Source organism: Marmota marmota, unplaced genomic scaffold (assembly GCF_001458135.2).
Source record: "Marmota marmota marmota unplaced genomic scaffold, marMar, whole genome shotgun sequence".
NCBI lineage: Eukaryota > Metazoa > Chordata > Mammalia > Rodentia > Sciuridae > Marmota > Marmota marmota.
In genome coordinates this window covers 640249-646633 of record NW_026000223.1, presented here as the reverse complement: position 1 = coordinate 646633, position 6385 = coordinate 640249, and the positions used below count along the sequence as shown (strand labels likewise).

The window sequence follows — 6385 nt, the reverse complement described above, 5'->3', positions numbered from 1 at the left end:
AAACAACAAAATCAGAACCAAAAGTGAAAACAAAGTAAATAGAGATAATTACATTTGCTTAATTTTTTTTAATATTTATTTTTTAGCTGTAGGTGGACACAATATCTTTATTTAATTTTTATGTGGTGCTGAGGATTGAGCCCAGCGCCCCATGTGTGCTAGGCGAGCACTCTACCCATGAGCCACAATCCCACATTTGCTTATTTTTAAATGTTGAATAATGTTTATTTTTTAAGGGCATAGAGACAATAAAGAAAGTAACTGTTTAAACAGATCTTAACTTCTGTACTAGAATTGTTCCATCAAGGTCCAGTCTCTAAATATTTTTAGTTTAGTCATTGTCATCTTCATTAGAGTCCATTACTTTTCTTATGTTGAATTTAACTGTTGTTTTCTTTTTTGTTTGTTGAATCACTTTTTCAAGGATTTCTGTTAAGCCTTGTTCTAATATCTTCCCGTTGAGTTGTCTATATCTTGCCATCTGTACAAGGTAATTTTCTACTGTTTTAGTTTTTTGGGGGCTTTACAAGTGCTGAAGTACTTAACCTGGCCCCAGGCTGACTGATCGAGAACTTGGGCCAAGATACTGTTTCTCATTTCTGTTTCCCTTGTGCTTTGCTTCCTGTGCTGCATCGCCAGGATCCCTGTGCTTCGCCTGCAGCTTGGCCAGCCTCTGCTTCCTTAGCGTCTCCAAGCTTGGCTGGCAGCTGCTGTGCTCTTGGGTCCACTCAGAGGGATTTACATTTGCTTACAATATTATAGTAGACAAAGGAAATTTCAAGGAATATACTCAGCGTGGATATGCATAGTATATATCCCCAAATCAAGAAAAAGTTTTGGAATCAAACATTTGCTGTAAAATAAAGTTGCATTGCATGAGAACGAAAATAGAGCAATTTCTGGCATATGCTGAAGTCTTAGTTAATCACTTGGAGTCAGTGAGAAGACTGGGGTTGGTCATCCAGAAGGATGGAAAGACACTGTCCCTGGAATGTCTGTTTAGTTCCCAGGAACCTGGCCAAATCAAGGGATGCCCAGATAAGATACGGGGTTTATTGAAAAAACTAGAAGGATACTGACTCTCTCTGGTATGCTGGGCAAGTTAGTATTATCTGTAAAAATTTACTTTCTTGAATGCATGCCGGGACAGCTGCTCCTTGGAATGCTGGTCATACAACGGCACAAAGCTGATGGGACAAAGCTAATGCTGCTTCTGTGACCTAATTTGTAAGAACCCTTCCCTGTGGTAACTGGTGCCCATCAGAACATCCTGGAGATGGAAGTGCTCTTCCAGGTGGCTGCTCCTGGACAAAGTGTGGGGAGAATAGGAGGTGCCACTTTCTGTGAGGTCTCTGGTGTGCAGTGGGACACCTATCCAGCTCACTGCCACTAGACTTTCTGGTGAAGCACCTCTCCAGCATGTTGCCATTGGACCTCCCCTGTAAGTATTTTTCAATAAACCCCGTATCTTATCTTGTTTCTGTCATTTTACTTGGTGTCTTGGCAACCTATCCCACTGCCCTAGGATAATTGGGCAGCAGATGTGACACAGGTCATCTTTACTCTAGGATCAGACTGATGAAGTGCCCCAAACTGGAATATTGCAGGGTCTTATTGGCTGAGGGACAAGCAAGATAGTGAATTATAATAAACCTCCTAAAGCTTCTCCTTGGAAGTGAACACATGTTACTCTGTTCTTTATTTAATTAGCTAAAGCAGGTCACATGCCACTCCTTGTGTTCATCAGGGTGGGAAGTATTAATCCTTCCTCAAAGGAAGTGGATAATTATGAACAATTATATAACCTACCACAGAAGCCCATTTGGCAATTGGGAAATCACTGATGATGTTTGAAAAAGAACTTAACTGGGGAGTTGGGTCCTAATAACAACAATGATAATGTACTGACTGCATACTACATATTACTCAATTTAGTCATTTTCATTACAGATGAGGAAACTTAGGTTTAGAAAGATTAAATACTGGCTCAAGTTCATATTACTAGAAAGTGGTAGAGCACAGGTTTACATTAGTTGTCTTTGGTCATCAGGCCAGTTTTTAAACCCTGAAAATTAAAAGTTACTAAGTGGAGGCAATAGCAAAAACTGACATTTTTGGATAAAGTTTGATAGAGGATGAATACCTGAGAAAGACTAGGAACCTGGGAAGATATCTTCAGGTGGAATTAGAGGGCAGAGAAAAAGGACTCAAAGGAGAGGAGACTGTTAATGCCTTTAATCAGAAAGAAATCAGGATAGGTGAAGAGTAAAATAACTTTAGTTCTTGGCTTGGATACTGGCTTTCTCTCTGGTATGCTGGGAATTGGGGCAAGTTACATTGTACTAATTCACTTTGTTGGCTATTTTGAGAACTTAGGTATCTTGCTACTTGAGATAGTTAACAGGTGTGGGGAGTTGAAGTATAGCTATTACTTGATGGCAGAATGAAGTGAATTTGTGTTGTCCCCAAATTTCCCTTCTGAATGATGGAATATAAGGTAATAAATTGAAATGTAAAATTAAAGCATTACATAAAAAAGAATGAAATTCTGATACATGCTATGACATGGATGAACCTTGGAAACATTATGCTAAGTGAAATAAGCTAGACACAGAGGGACTTATACTGTATTATTTATTCCACTTGTATAAAATAATCAGAATAGGCAAATTCTTAAAGAAAGAATTTGCCTATTAGAGGTTACTGGGGGCTGGGGTATAGGGAATGGAGAGCAATTGCTTAATTGGTAATAGAGTTTCTGATTAAAGTGGTAAAAAAATTGGAAATAGATTGTGATGATCATTGTACAATATTGTTCATTTAATTATTGCTACTCCATTGTATACTTTAAATGGCTGAAATGGGGAAGTGTATGTTTTTATACTTTACCGCAATTAAGTAAATAGTAAAAAATTGCAATGTAGTAAATTAGAATGAATCTTTTGATTAATAAATTAATTTTGGGGGCTAGAGAATTTAGATAGATCAAAAAAGAATTTTTTATAAAATATACAAGTTATATTTCCCTTAAGAAACCATCACACTTTCTATCAAAGAGTAAGCAGAATATTATAAGCATTCAAGAGGTGAGAAATAAAGTGTCATAACATTCGTTGTTTGGTTAGTTCTTCATATAATCTGACACTAGTCACACCTTTTGACCTGGAAATCCTGTGCCAATGTGGAGGTGGTTTTAATTATTATAAAGGTTTATTTAAGCATTTGTGGTGGAGACTCTGTGTATATGACAGAATCTATTAATAATCATGTCCCTCACTTTTGAGTGGAATATTTTCCTATGTCCTTTTTAAGCCTTGGCAAGAAGCCACATCAGAAGCAATATGAATGGTTTCTAGAGTATGTAATAAAGATGAGAAGGCAGGATTAAAAACTCTGTGTTTTATTCCAAATATTGGACTTTCTGAAATCAAGGCAGTTGGGACTGTTATTTGGAAATAATTGAGTACATCATTATAGTTAACATTACCAGCATACAAAGGGAACCCCCCCCCCATTTGTTTTAAGTTTGTAGTGCGATGTCCATGAGTAAATACCTTGGACACAAGAAGAGTCTAATTATAGGTGTTATAGTAAGCCCCTTTTTGTCTTTACTTGAGGAGTAGCATCATGGTACAGGATAGCACCCAAAGTGTTTTGAATGAATGAAGTAACTACTTCAATGTTAGGTTCTAGCAACAGACAAGCAGTTCAAGCGGGGGCGGGGGGATATCACTGGTTGACAACATATATAATTTATATATTTTAACAGGGTTGGAATGTGTATGGGGAGTGTTTCAATGATAATAGTTTATGTCTGGATAAAGGAGAGACAATTGAGATTTTGGGAGTTGGATTATCAATAGAATTCTGACCAATGAGCTAAATGCTTTCTATGTGGTGGATTTAGTTCTGTAAAAGCATGGTTCTCTAATAAATTCATACTTCTCCAGTGAACAGATAACAAATATGTGTCAACGTTTTATTTAGCTCAAGTGGAAATACATGAAGGTCACCCAAATGAGAGCAAAGACTATTAAGAGCTTGCAAGTGAGGCAGCTCATCTATTGAGTTTGGCAGACTCAAAAGCAATCAGGGAGAGCGCTGGGTGTGGTGGTGCAGGCCTGTAATCCCAGCAGCTCTGGAGGCTGAGGCAAGAGGATCACAAGTTCAAGGCCAGCCTCAGCAATTTAGTGAGGCCCTGTCTTAAAATAAAAAAGAAAAATGGCTAGGGATGTGGCTCAGTGGTAAAAAGTGAAAAAACAAAAACCCTCTGGGTTCAATCTCCAATATCTCCCACCTCCAAAAAAAAAAAAAAAAAAAAGAAAAAAATCAGGGAGAAGGGAAACTTTACATTGGTGAAAAAAGGACACTTCTGGTATGTTCTGATTAAAGGTTGTAGGAAAGCTGGAGGTAGGCTAATTAGAAGTGAGAATCCTATGTGGTTGGTCTAGCAAATATATTTGACTTTCTCTAGTTGATCGTGGCTGACTAGAATAGGACATTTGGCAACATTCTTGAAGAAATTCTGACCATTTTTAGCTGATTTCTGTAGAAGTCACAGTTTGGTTTATGTGAATAAGAGTCTTTTCATATGTGGTCTACCTTTTGTCCATTTGTTCTTAAATTTCACATTAATAAGAGAGCTAGCAAAATACAGAACTAATTCCACAAGGATATGAGAAATTGAGATTCAAATAATCGCTGAAGAAAGGAAAGCCGAAATAAAACTGCTAAAATGATACTGTTCCTCAGGACAATACAATCCTTTTTTTTGGGGGGGTGGGCAGGGGTACCAGGGATTGAACTTGATCACTGAGCCACATCCCCAGCCCTATTTTGTATTTTATTTAGAAACAGGGTGTCACTGAGTTGCTTAAGCACTTCACTTTTGCTGAGGCTGGCTTGGAACTCACGATCCTCCTGTTTCAGCCTCCTGAGCCACTGAGATTACAGGTGGGCACCACTGCGCCCAGCTGTCATTATTTTTTTGTACTAAATCCCAGGCCCTTTTTCCCATTACATCTCATCACTTTTCTACCAGTTAATCCCTGACTTTGCCAAGTTGTACAACTTTGGGGGCTCTAATCAATGATTATTCAAACGAAGTTACGATTCCTGAGGGTGTCAGATGACCATTACCTGGGTTTATTAAAAATTTCTCTGCAATGAAACAAATTAAATGATCACACAATAGGGCTGGGGTTGTGGCCCAGCAGTAGAATGATCACCTAGCACGTGCAAGGCCCTAGGTTTGATCCTCAGCACCACATAACAATAAATAAGTAAAATAAAGGCATTGTGTCCAACTACAACTAAAAAATATATATTTTTAAAAGATCACATAATAATTTTGTGGATTTGTTTCCAAGTTTTGGATTAAATTTCAAGTATTATCTCATTTAATTGATTATTTTTGCGGTGCTGGAGATCAAACCCAGGGCCTCAAACATGCTAGGTAAGTGCTCTACTACTGAGGTACATCCCCAGCCCCTAACTCATTAAATCTTTTTTTTTTTTCCCTTAACTCATTTAATCTTAACCACAGTCCAATGCAACTAACCTATTGTGATAGAACAATTATTATTCCGTTTTTCGAATGAAAAAAAAAAAGCAAGACACAGGTTAAGAAATTTAAGGAATTATTAGTAGTAAGAATAGTTGAGCGCTGGCTGCACTGCCGTTTTGGGTTCAAAGACTGAGGAAAGCACAGCTGTAGTATGTGGGCAAGACCAATGCTGTTTTTCGTTGTTTTACTTCCAACCCTTTATGTTGCTTCTGAGTCCAACATCCTTTTGTAAGACCGTTTATAGGTGTGGAAAGAGAGTTCTGGCTGAGAGTTCATAAGCTGGTCTCCATGTCACGGTTTCCTTTGCTTGCTGTACTGTTTCTTCACTTGTAAGAGAGTTAGAAAAATGTTCTCTGAATATTCAGGTGCTGGAGAGGGGCATTTAAGGTAAAGTTACAAAACTAATGTTGAAAGGTCGTATCTTCAGTTGGGTTGGTTTCCAGAGCCCGCTGGTGGAAGAGCTCCTAAGCTTTGAGTTTCCGTGTAGAAAGGTGTCTTCCATCCTTTGTAGCACAGGCTGCCCGCCTCTTACGTAGGTCCAATCCTAGGCCCCGCCTCCAAACGCCGCCTGGTTGTCAAGGAAACAAGGACGCCCGAGTGGGCCTGTTCTCCTTCCTTGGGGCCCCCAGGTGGGGCACGCGACGACGCATGCGCATGATAGGCGGCGAAGGCACCGCGGTGGCTGCCGGGACTGAGCGCCTAGCCGCCCGATCAGGAAGTGGCGGGCGGAGCCCAGGGCCAAGTCGCCGCCGCCGCCGCCGCCGCCAGAGGCGAGACCCCGACCTGGTGGGTCAGCGCCGGGCGTGCGTGCGGGCAGGC

The 6385-nt window shown here is 39.7% G+C and overlaps 1 protein-coding gene and 1 pseudogene across 1 annotated transcript in view; one reads left to right on the top strand and one right to left on the bottom strand.

Annotated features, from left to right (window-relative positions):
- Window positions 1-287: 287 nt before the first annotated feature.
- On the bottom strand, window positions 288-1421 carry LOC107155329 (annotated as a pseudogene).
- Window positions 1422-6315: 4894 nt separating this feature from the next.
- Gtf2e2 (general transcription factor IIE subunit 2) overlaps window positions 6316-6385 on the top strand; it is a 68497-nt gene continuing 68427 nt past the window's right edge. The window contains exon 1 of the mRNA XM_015501234.2: window positions 6316-6383. The gene's annotated coding sequence lies outside the window, so the exon portion shown is untranslated. The remainder of the gene's footprint in view (window positions 6384-6385) is intronic.